The sequence below is a fragment of the Lithobates pipiens genome, unplaced genomic scaffold, assembly GCF_037356315.1.
Source record: "Lithobates pipiens isolate NorthernLeopardFrog02 unplaced genomic scaffold, aLitPip1_a1.2 Scaffold_25, whole genome shotgun sequence".
NCBI lineage: Eukaryota > Metazoa > Chordata > Amphibia > Anura > Ranidae > Lithobates > Lithobates pipiens.
Window position 1 is genome coordinate 29,397,442 of NW_027507787.1, and position 12,890 is coordinate 29,410,331.

At 44.4% G+C, this 12,890-nt stretch overlaps 1 long non-coding RNA gene across 1 annotated transcript; it reads left to right on the forward strand.

The window, feature by feature from the left end:
• The first annotated feature begins 1,533 nt into the window (after positions 1 to 1,533).
• On the forward strand, positions 1,534 to 8,300 carry LOC143930172 (uncharacterized). The gene is made up of 2 exons (XR_013262724.1): positions 1,534 to 2,146; positions 6,868 to 8,300. It is a non-coding gene; the product is annotated as an uncharacterized LOC143930172 (long non-coding RNA).
• Positions 8,301 to 12,890: the final 4,590 nt, after the last annotated feature.

Below are 12,890 nucleotides of genomic sequence, written 5' to 3' on the forward strand. Positions count from 1 at the left end.
AGTGGGGGAGGAAGACTTCTGCAGTTCTCAAGGGTCTGGCAGGAGGAGTTTTGAGGCAGATGGATGGTCTCCATAATACCTCTTGGCTACAAACTAGAGTTCAGAGATTTCCCATCTCCACGTTTTTCTCAGGGCAAAGGTCCATAGATCCAGAGAAAAAGAAGTCTTTTTTCAAGCATTAGTCCAACTTATGTCTCAAAAAGGGTCATGGTGGTCTCCCAGATGGAGCAGGGGTTGGGTTTCTTTTCAAACCTTTTCACAGGGCCAAAGACCAAACGGGGATGTCAGACCCATGCTAGATCTCAAGGATCTAAACTGGTACCTGAAATATCCACTTTTTCCATGTGGAATCAATCTAATCTGTTGTTTCCATCCTATAAGTAGGAGAACTTCTGGCATCAGTCGACATCAGGGATGCATACCTGCATGTGCCTATTTTTCCCCGCTCATCAAAAATATCTGCGTTTTGAAGTAGAAAAACTTCACTTTCAGTTGGAGCATTGTCTTTTTCGGTCTAGCTACTGCACCTCAGTTGTTTACAAAATTTCTGGCCCTTGCTTTGGCCAGATTAAGGACTCAAGGTATAACAATTGTAGCATACCTAGACAACCTGCTCTGAATAGACAGGTCGGAAGCCCGCTTAGACCAAAGCATGGTCTCCACAATCAGCTACCTGAAATACCTAGGTTGGGTCCTCAACTTAGAGAGATCTTCTTTAAAATCATTAAGAAGACTAAGAATACTTGGGTCTGGTTATAGATGCAGCCCAGAAGAGGGTGGCTTTTACCCCAGGCAAAGATCAGTTCCATAAAGGAGCTGGTTCAAGTGGTCAGGGCAAAGAAGGGTCCTTCTATTCGCCTTTGCATAAGGTTGTTGGGAAAGATGGTGGCTTCAATCGAAGCGATTCCCTATACTCAGTCTCATTCAAGACTCCTGCAAAACAGTATCCTGTCTGCCTGGAACAAGAAGGTCCAAGCGCTAGATTAACAAAAAGTCTGTCGCCAAAGGTTGCGCCAGAGCCTCAGTTGGTGGAAGATATCCAAGAATCTGCAGAAGGGGAAATCCTTCTTACCAGTTACCTGGAAGATGGTAATTAAAGCTGCCAGCCTTCAGGTTGGGGAGCAGTCTTGGAAGAGGTGACTGTCCAAGGGAAATGGTCCAGAATTGGACCTTGCCCATCAACATTCTAAAGATTTGGGCATCGCACCTAGCCCTAAGGGCCTGGACATTCAGGTTGCGGATTTGTCCTGTCAGAATTCCATCCAACAACGCCACAACAGTGGCTTATTTCAATCACCAAGGGGGCACCAGAAGTCATGCAGCCCAGGGAGAGGTAAACCATATCCTAGCTCGGGCAGAAAAGCAGGTGCCGCGGATATTGACAATCTTCATTCCAGGGGTAGAGAATTGGTAGGCAGACTACTTGAGTTGCCAGCAGTTGTTCCTGGGGGAGTGGTCCCTTCACCCAAAAATCTTTCTGCCTATATGCCAAAGATGGAGGATTCCAGACATAGGTCTGTTGCGTCTGTAAGGAGATTCCATAATACATTGCATTATTGATTGTTGATTCTGATTATTGCTTTTATGCTTGTCTGCTTAAGTGATTTTAAAGAAACTTTTCTTAATACAATTCAAGAAGTTATCTCATGATAGTATTGCTTAATACTGAATTATCTCATGATCTATTTCTGTTAAAATGTCTTCATCTTAAAGCATCTGTTTGTGGTTTTCCTCTCTGTACACTGTTACTGAGGCTAGATTTGGTTTTTAGGAAGTTGTGGCTGATCAGCAGACGGTGACAAAAAGTAAGGAAATATTGAACTGGGATAAGCTTTGAAATACAGAGGTTAAGGTTAAGGTCACAAGACATTACAGAATAATGAGCTAATGAATAATGTGAGCTAATGTGTATAATTTTGATTGGTCCCCAAAAATTGGGGCAGAGTCTTGTAAAAATAGTATAAAAACGGCAAAACCAGAATTAAAGATTGTAACCATTTCAGCATCACAATTGTGTATGAGTCATTGGTTATCTCGCCGGCGAGGACTTCCACTGAGCCATCTCCAAGAGCCTAGGCCACAAGGAAAAGTCGGGCTACCTAACAGTTTTGGTACCAGGAGTGGGGTCTTGCGTTTGTTTGAACAGGTAAGGCACATTCTGCTCCTTTTTACCTATTTTTTGGTAACTGGTGTTGGTGCTTACCTTGTTCAAATAACCTTGTATATCCACCCACTTACATAACTGTGCCTTCGCAACGGGCTAGGCTGGCCCCTTGGGAGGTTAGAGGGGCTCGCAGGTATTTTGGGTTTTTTGAGTAGTCTGACTAGGCTGGTCTGACTGTATTGAGAGGTATATATATAATAAGTGTGTTTAAAACTCGGGAAGTATAGGATACGCCCGCAGTATAAGGAGTGGCTGAGTGGACGCCCAATCTTTTTGGGGGAAATATAGTGCACTTATAATAACATGTTGATATAATGTAAATTTGTTTGGCCATTGTATATATATATATGATTTTGCTTGTTTTTCTTTTAGGTACCACCGTAAGTATTTAGGGTGTATAGAGAATTAGAGATAAGTGTATGGTATATATATGTACGATAACTGAATGTAAAGTATTGTATTGATTCGAAGGGTTTTTATTAAGGCATTACACATATATGCACTAAATGAACAACATAAATCAGGAACCCGATTGTAGTGAAATAGCGCCCGCCTGCCCACGTTGCACCTTTGGTTTACTGTTCCTTAGTGTTGACAGGACGTGGATCCTGCTTACCACTAGACCAACTGGGTTCTCATACCGACTTGGTGCAAGGGGAGTATATCCTGCCACGAGGAGGGGGTTCCTATACCGAGTACTGAGGGTTAACCTTCATAGCTATATCAGCCCCACAGCAATAACAGACGAGGGGACATATTCACAAGTCAGGGAACAAATTATAGCCCAAACAGGTTGCTTTCATCTGTGTCCCTGTACTAGACACACCCTACCAAGGTTATTGGATGGGGAATTCTGCAGCAACCCAGACCATGGCCAACCCATCCCCCTATGAGTATGTTAAAAACACACTACCAGGGCCACAGGTAGAACCTTTTTGGACACAGGTCAGAGAACGGTGCCAACAGCTGGGAATACATGACCCAGGACCACTAGGTCCCTGTTCAGAGGATGAATGGAAAGAGGTGAGCAAGGTGTGTCAGGTGCACAAGCACTCTTATCCACCTGGGAAATGGGAAGACACCCAGTACATGAAAGATTGTTACAAAACATGGAATAAATGCTTAGCTAAGTACAAAACAAAGTATGTAACTAAAGTCCCCACAGTAAAGCCTGTAAACTCACCCGCCCTATCTCAGCAACCTGAGGCACCACCACCCCCCCCTTATGTGATGGTTAAACAGGAAGATGGAACATTGGGTCCATGTCTTCAGCTGTATCCATCCTTAGACTCAGCAGTGTTGGCCACCATAGTGTATGGGGCAGCTGACCAGGCACAAGTTACACGATGGGAAAACGAAAGTAGAAGCAGGAAAGAGGAAGTCCGGGCAGAAGGTATAGAAAGTAGGGAAGAAGAGAGGATTAGAAAAATGGAAAGGGAATTAGAAGAGAAGTTAAAAGAGCTTAGAGAAAGAAAGGAGGAAATAGAGCAGAAAATGTCTAGGAGGGAGAAAGAGCTGGAAGAGTATAAAAGAGAGCTGGATAAGAGGGAAGGTGAGATGAGAGAATATTCTGCGATAACTAAGGAAGAAAGGGATGGAAAGACCCTGAAAGAGGGGGAAGAGGAAGGAGTCGGGAAGTTGAGCCCCAGGGAAAAGGAATGGGAGGAGAAACAGGAAGAATTTAATAAGAGACAGCAGGTAGAGGAAGAAAGGATACAGAGGAAAAGGGAAGATTTAGAGGCATACGAAAGGATACTAGATCACGAGAAACATCAGGGGTATTTGAGCAGAAGGGTGGCATTTTTCCCTCCCTGACACCAACCCAGACTCCGCCCACCCACATAATGACAATGCAACCTTATCCACCAATGCAATCTTATCCCCCAGATCAGGCTTACCCACCAGACAAGGGATGCTTTAACTGTGGGGAACTGGGACACTGGAAGTCCCAATGTCCCTACAGAATTGGAACAAACGCTCAGAGAGGAAGAGGTAGGAATCTAAACACCACCCCACAACGCCTTCAGGATATCAGGTATCCTCACCCACCACAACCCCAATACCAGCCTCAGCCTCATAGACCACCCCCACGCATCCCGATGCAGTGGCCATCCGCTCGGCGGACCCCACAATAGGGATGCCAAGAGAATGTCCCGTCCCTCAGCCTTGTGTGTTATAATCCATCGTGGAAAAGTCTTCCGCAGGTACTATTGCGGGTAGACAATCACCTGATATGTCTATTATTAGATTCAGGGGCTACATTCAGTAGTTTGAATGATACCATATATGACACACCGCACTGTACTGAGGGAAACTCTATTGGCATAAATGGGACATCAATTACCCACCCCATCACTCCACCATTGCCCGTGGCTACTCCAGAAGGGCAGGTACTATGTACCCAGAGTTTTGCTGTCCTTATGGATTGTCCAGTATCTTTAATGGGGAGGGACCTACTCTCAAAACTGAATATCACAAGCAATACCCCCTGCCACTCGAAAAAATTGAAGGCATCACACCATTAATCGATGATTACATAGCAAAAGGGATTCTGAAACACATTATAAGCCCCTGGAATACACCAATCTACCCTGTGAAAAAGGCGAATGGGGAGTGGAGGCTTGTACAGGACCTAAGGGCCGTCAACAAGCAGGTTATACCTCTGCCACCTTTGGTGGCAGATATTTCTTTCATCTTTTTGAAAATACCTGCTGATTCCCTTTGCTACACAGTAGTGGACCTGGCAAATGCATTTTTTAGCATCCCGATCGATGAAGGGGTATTGCCCATGTTCTCGTTCTCATGGCAATGGGGAAAAAAGGCTCAGCAGTTGACCTGGTCAAGATTACCGCAGGGGTATGTGGACAGTCCGGCAGCCTTCTCCATGGTCCTTAATGAGACAGTTAAGTCATGGACTGCTGAGCGCGGGTCGGTACTAATACAGTATGTGGACGACTTGCTCCTGTGCAGTCGATCTGCTGAAGATTGTGCGGTCGATTCCACATCTCTGTTACATCACCTGGCCAGGTCTGGCCACCTAGCATCGCGGAAGAAGATACAATGGTGTCAAAGTCAGGTAGAATACCTGGGATGCATTTTGAAGGAGGGAACCAGGCTAGTATCCCCCAAACGTGCCGCAGCCCTGCAGGCTCTCAGTCCTCCGAGAGACAAAGCAACCTTGCTGTCATTCTTGGGCGCAATCGTATATTGCCGCCAATGGATCCCAGATTGTTCATATTATGATGGCATTCTGAGGGAGGCTACCTTATCCACCGCCCCAAAGACAATAGATTGGACAACAGAAAGGCTCCATGCTTTTCAGGCCTTGTTAAAAAGTCTGACTCAGGCCCCCGCCCTGGGATTGGTAGAATATGGCAAACCTTTTCAATTATACTGTGTGGTGTCGGGAAATTCCTTTGCTGCAGTTTTAACACAGCAACATGGAACCGGGTACCGACCAGTCTCCTATCTCTCAAAAAAGTTGCCTACCCAAGTACAAGGGATGCCATCTTGTTTACAAAACCTTGCTGCTTGTGCAATGGCAGTTCAAGAAGCTAACAAATCAGTATTAGGCCATGAGCTGACTCTCTACACTACTCATTCAGTGACTCACCTCCTGCAAAACATGAACACGCAGCATATGACAACACAAAGGCTTAGTGGGTATGAGATCACACTTCTGAATACTGATAACCTCACTCTCAAACACGCACCACCAAGTAATCCCACTGTCCGCCTTTTGCATTCTTTGCTCAGGCTGCCACGAGACCCTGATCAGAAACACAATTGTGTTGAACAGGTTGCAGCAATAACCAGCCCTCGCCCAGATCTCACTGACATTCCCCTACCAGGAGTACAGGACGTTTTCATAGATGGCAGCTGCTCCCGCCCCTCTGATGCAACATTCCTGACAGGGTACGCCATTGTCCAACTCCCTGATGTGGTGTTGGAAGCAAAAGCTTTACCACCCTCCTTGGCACAGGTAGCAGAATTGGAGGCGCTCACAAGAGCTTGCATACTTTTCTCAGATCAGGAGGTAAACATCTACACAGATAGTAGGTACGCTTTTGGGGTCACGCATGACTATGGCGTAATATGGGCAAATAGAGGATTTAAAACTGCTGACAACAAGCCAATTGCTAACTCTACGCAAATTAAAGCACTCTTGCAAGCGATTCTTCTCCCAAAGCGGATAGCGGTCATCAAGGTAAAGGCACATTCATCAAATAACAGCAGAATTTTCAAAGGAAACGCGCTGGCAGACAGAGAAGCAAAAAAGGCCGCTGCCCTATACATTGGTCAGCCAGCCCCCACAACAATGTTCTTCAAAGAACATTTTACATCACCCAACTTTAAAACCATTGTGGCACAGATACAGGGACTAGCTACAGAGGAGGATGTTTCTTTTTGGGTCAAGAATGGTTTGACCAAGGACCAAGAAGGTCTTTGGTCAAAAGAGGGGAAGATATTGGGCATACCAGAAGCAAGCAGTGTTCTCATACTTTCCTATCTCCATGGTCCAGGACATATAGGTACCACCGCCCTAACAAACATATACACAAAGTCTTTCTGTACAAACAACTTAGATCAAAACACTGACATTAACATCTATTCCCAACAGGAAATGTACGTGAAAAATCTGGTAAGTATGCTACAGGAAATGAACGAACATGTCTCTGTCACCTTTTCTCCTCTTTCCACAGAGCCGACACACCCCTTCATCCCAGGAGATCAAGTGCTAGTCAAGCAACTGGCCCACAAAAAGAGGATCGGACCAATCTACTCTGGACCTTGGAAGATAGAGAAGGTTTCCAGAACTGCTGTACTGACCGATCTAGGAAACACCTGGATCCACGCCAGCCGGCTAAAGAAGTGTCCACAGCAACCCCAGACCCCAGACCCGCCTCCAGCACCCCAGGACTCCTCTGACCAGGAACAGCAACCAGACTTGAAGGACGTTCAAGAAGGCATAAAGCAAATCTCTCTGAACGACGAGACAAATCCCTCACCCACAGGAAGAAACGAGTAGCAGAACTTTGTACACAGTACCTGACAAAAATGATTTCCACTTTTGTGTCAGGAAAAACATTATGCTTCTGGACATGTCTGATTCTGATAGTATTCATACCTGTTTGGTTAATAGCAAATTGTGTGTACCATCCAGAAGATTCAGGGCTATTAGAAGGCATATGTGGGAAAGCACAGACAGCCAATGCACCACCTAGTTTAAAATATAAAAGAAGTATACACCCCACTGAACCCCCTTCAGGTTTCACCGACAGAATGTTGTTGTTAAAGTTTAAGTACAGTTATGCACAAAAGTCTGGTTTTAAGAAATGTTGGATATGCAGCAAACTCCACCCTAGTACAGCCAGAATCCCATTAATGGCCATTCCCTTAAACATCACTCCTTTCCTGAATGGAACACCCCCTATTGTTCTTGTATGCATGCTTCATGTTACTCAAATGCCTCTGCAGGAAGGGTAGCGAAGCACGTTCTGAAACCATGAAGCTGACTCCCATTCCCAGAGATCCCACTGTATGGTACGAGAGTCAGGAACATGAGGCCGGAGGATATGAATTCATGAGGCCTAAAAACAGAAAGGTAGAGAATGACCATTTCGATAATATCGAATGGTCAAAGGGAGGATTGTAAGGAGATTCCATAATACATTGCATTATTGATTGTTGATTCTGATTATTGCTTTTATGCTTGTCTGCTTAAGTGATTTTAAAGAAACTTTTCTTAATACAATTCAAGAAGTTATCTCATGATAGTATTGCTTAATACTGAATTATCTCATGATCTATTTCTGTTAAAATGTCTTCATCTTAAAGCATCTGTTTGTGGTTTTCCTCTCTGTACACTGTTACTGAGGCTAGATTTGGTTTTTAGGAAGTTGTGGCTGATCAGCAGACGGTGACAAAAAGTAAGGAAATATTGAACTGGGATAAGCTTTGAAATACAGAGGTTAAGGTTAAGGTCACAAGACATTACAGAATAATGAGCTAATGAATAATGTGAGCTAATGTGTATAATTTTGATTGGTCCCCAAAAATTGGGGCAGAGTCTTGTAAAAATAGTATAAAAACGGCAAAACCAGAATTAAAGATTGTAACCATTTCAGCATCACAATTGTGTATGAGTCATTGGTTATCTCGCCGGCGAGGACTTCCACTGAGCCATCTCCAAGAGCCTAGGCCACAAGGAAAAGTCGGGCTACCTAACAGCGTCCAGGTTCAACAAAAAAGTCGACAACTTTGTGTCAAAACCAAGGGATCCACTCACATATGGAAAAGATGCGTCGGTGACCCCGTGTGATCAGTTCTTATTGATTTATGCATTCCTTCCTATTCTGCTGCTACCACAACTTCTTCGCAGGATCAAGCAGGAAAAGAAGTCAGTGGTTCTTGTGGGCCCCAGAAGATCTTGGTATGCAGAGATTGTAAGGATGACAGTAGGATACCCATGGATCCTATCACCACATCTAGACCTGCTCTCGCAGGGACCAGTATTCCATCCTATCTTACAAATGCTATATTTAACAGTTTGGCTATTGAAACTCACATTCTGAAGAATCTTGGGCTTTCAGGCTCAGTGATATCTACCTTGATTAATGCAAGGAAGCCAGCTTCCAGAGTCATTTATTATAGAGTCTGGAAGGCATATGTCCTGGTGTGAGTCCAGGGGTTGGCATCCTAGAAGGTATATTCCTTGCCTTTCTGTAAACAGGATTAGAAATGAAGTTGGCATCAAGGGCCAGGTCTCGGCCTTATCAGTATTATTCCAATGACCACTTGCTTCGCATTCCCTGGTCCGGTGACATGGCTAAATCCACCGGTTAGGTCCCCCTTAAAACCTTGGGACTTGAATTTGGTTTTGTCAGGTTTACAAAGACAGCTTTTTGGGCCGATACGACATACTCCCTTGATCCTTTTGACAAGGAAGTTGGATTTTCTGGTTGCCATATCTTCTGCAAGGGTATCAGAATTGGCTGCTATTTCTTGTAAAAAGCCATATTTATTCACAAGGATAAGGTGGTATTGAGTCCTTATCCTAGCTTTCTGCTGAAGGTGGTTTCAGGTTTTCATCTAAAGCAGGATATTGTCCTACCTTAATTTTTTTGCAGAGCCCTGTTCTAGTGGAGGAAAGGTTGCTACATTCTCTTGACGTAATGAGAGCAGTCAATGTCTATTTGAAGACGACTACTCAGATTAAAAAAATAAAAATTGGATGTTTTTGTTTGTGTTGCCTGAAGGTCCTAGAAAAGGACAGGCAGAGTTGAAATCTACTATTTCTAAGTGGATCAGGCAAGTAATTATTCAAGCTTATGGTTTGAAGGGACAGTTCCACCTTTTCAAATCAAAGCACACTCCACCAGAGCTGTTAGTGCTTCATGGGCAGTGCATCACCAAGCCTCGATGGCTCAAATCTGCAAGGCCACAACTTGGTCTTCAGTCCATACATTCACCAGATTCTATCAGGTGGATGTAAGAAGGTATGAGGCTATCACCTTTGGGCGCAGTGTACTGCAGGTAGCAGTATAGGTCCTCAGGCCTGATGAAACCCTACTTTTGTTTGTGTCTCCCTCCCCTCAGTTGGCATTGCTCTCGGACATCCCACATAGTAACTACTATGGCTCTGTGTCCTGTGATGTACAATTAGGAAAATAAGATTTTTATAACCGCTTACCTGTAAAATCCTTTTCTTTGAAGTAGGTCCCTCCCCTCTTTTTGGGTATACACATGTATTGCTTTGCTACAAAACTGAGGTACTCCCTGTAGGGGGAGGGGTTATATAGGGAGTTGAACTTTTAACTTCATTTTTAGGGTGTGCCAGTGTCCATCACCTAAAGGTAGCATATATAACCCACATAGTAACTACTATGGCTCTGTGTCCCAAGATGTACTTCAAAGAAAAGGATTTTCCAGGTAAGCTGTTAGAAAAATCCTATTATCTAGCATTTGGCTTCCATGCACACTAAAAGCTTAAAAAAGACCAGAAAAACTCTGGATAAAAAAATGCTGATAATAACATTTTTGTGCCAGCAGTTAGGAGCATTAGCATTTTATTGGTGTTTTTGCAGTACACAAAGAAAAAAATAGAAAAAAGCTGTAGCATTTTAGTAGCAGTTAAGGAGCAGCTAGGAGCAGTTAGGAGCATTCAGCATATTTTTCTGCTGGAAAAACGCTCAAGAAATTCTATGAAAATTTTAATTTTTTTCCTCCTAGAAGCTGAATCTCAAAAAATGCTAATAGCTTAAAGTAGTGTGCATGGACCCAAAGGATAACACTATTTAGTTTCTAGGAGCAGAAAAATAAATGCTAAAAATAAGAGCTTAAAAAAAATGCTAGTGTGCATGTAGCTCATTTGTTGGCTCATTGATTGTGTCCAGGTACTATTACACCTTTCAGGACTTGGAGTTTGCTCAGTATATACAGTATCTCACAAAGTAAGGGAGTATACCTCTCACATTTTTGTAAATATTTTATTATATCTTTTCATGTGACAACATTGAAGAAATTACACTTTTCTACAATGTAAAGTAGTGAGTGTACAGCTTGTATAACAGTGTAAATTTGCTGCCCCCTAAAAATAACTCAACACACAGCTATTAATGTCTAAACCGCTGGCAACAAAAGTGAGTACACCTCTAAATGAAAATCTCCAAATTGGGCCCAATTAGCCATTTTTCCTCCACGGTGTCATGTGACTTGTTAGTATTGCAAGGTCTCAGGTATGAATGGGGAGCAAGTGTATTACATTTTGTGTTTTCGCTCTCACTCTCTCATACTGGTCACTTGAAGTTCAACATGGCACCTTATGGCAAAGAACTCTCTGAGGATCTGAAAAAAAGAATTGTTGCTCTACATAAAGATGGCCTAGGCTATAAGAAGATTGCGAAGACCCTGAAACTGAGCTGCAGCACAGTGGTCAAGACCATACAGTGGTTTAACAGGATAGGTCCCACTCATAACAGGCCTCGCCATAGTGGACCAAAGAAGTTGAGTGCACATGCTCAGCGTCATATCCAGAGGTTGTCTTTGGGAAATAGACAAATGAGTGCTGCCAGCATTGCTGCAGAGGTTGAAGGGGTGGGGGTCAGCCTGTCAGTGCTCAGACCATACGCTGCACACTGCATCAAATTGGTCTGTATGGCAGTTGTCCCAGAAGGAAACCTCTTCTAAAGATGATGCCTCCAAACAGTTTGGTGAAGGCAAGCAGACTAAGGACATGGATTACTGGAACCATGTCCTGTGGTCTGATGAGATCAAGATAAACTTATTTGGTTCAGATGGTGACAAGCATGTGTGGCGGCAACCAGGTGAGGAGTACAAAGACAAGTGTGGTGGTGGGAGTGTCATGGTCTGAGGCTGCTGGTACTGGGAGCTACAGTTCATTGAAGGAAGCATGAATGCCAACCAGTGGCGGCTGGTGAAGTTTTAGGATGGGGGGGTGCCAGGCCCGCCCTTCCTTTTTGACCCCTCCCACTTGGTGAAAATGGTCATGGTTCAGCAAAATAATGGGCGTGGCTCTAAGGTGGTGTGATTAGTGTCTGAGATGAACGAGGGATGGAGGGAGAGTTAGAGAGTAATGGGGGGACAGCAGGCCCAGATCCTACACAACAATAGAAATATGTGTATTCTAGAAAGTTTAACAATCAGCAGATAAAGATATTACAAACACCTGGTGTTAGCACTTCAATTATCCCGTCACCATGGTTGTTATGGTGTCAGGATGATTGAAGCGCATTATTTCTATTTTAACATTGTAATATAAAATGAAATCATTCAACTCACCATAATGTAGAATCAGTGGAAGCCCTGAGCGTGTCACTAGCCACGTCGCCTGCCACCAGATGCCATCAGGTGTCCCCAGTGGAGTCTGTCCTTACACCAGGTGCCCCCAGTGGAGTCCCTCCTTACATGCAGCCTGTGTCCCACCAAATTGCAGCAGCCTGTGTCACCATCAATTACAGCAGCATGTGTCACCATCAAATTGCAGCAGCATGTGTCACCATCAATTGCAGAAGCATGTGTCACCACCAAATTGCAGCAGTATGTGTCACCATCAAATTGCAGCAGCATGTGTCACCATCAATTGCAGCAGCATGTGTCAACATCAATTGCAGCAGCATGTGTCCCACTGAATTGCAGCAGCATGTGTCACCATCAAATTGCAGCAGCATGTGTCACCATCAATTGCAGAAGCATGTGTCACCACCAAATTGCAGCAGTATGTGTCCCACCAAATTGCAGCAACATGCATCCCACCAAATGGCAGCAGCATGTGTCACACCAAGTTGCAGCAGCATGTGTCCCACCAAATTGCAGCAGCATGTGTCCCACCAAATTGCAGCAGCATGTGTCCCACCAAATTGCAGCAGCATGTGTCCCACCAAGTTGCAGCAGCATGTGTCCCACCAAATTGCAGCAGCATGTGTCCCACCAAATTGCAGCAGCATGTGTCACCATCAATTGCAGCAGCATGTATCCCACTGAATTGCAGCAGCATGCATCCCACCAAATTGCAGCAGCATGCATCCCACCAAATTGCAGCAGCATGCATCCCACCAAATTGCAGCAGCATGTGTCCCACCAAATTTCAGCAGCATGTGTCACCAAGTTGCAGCAGCATGTGTCCCACCAAGTTGCAGCAGCCTCACATCAAACCCCCCTTACTTACCTTGCAGTGTGTTGTCCTCTCCAGCGATGTCTCCTGTGG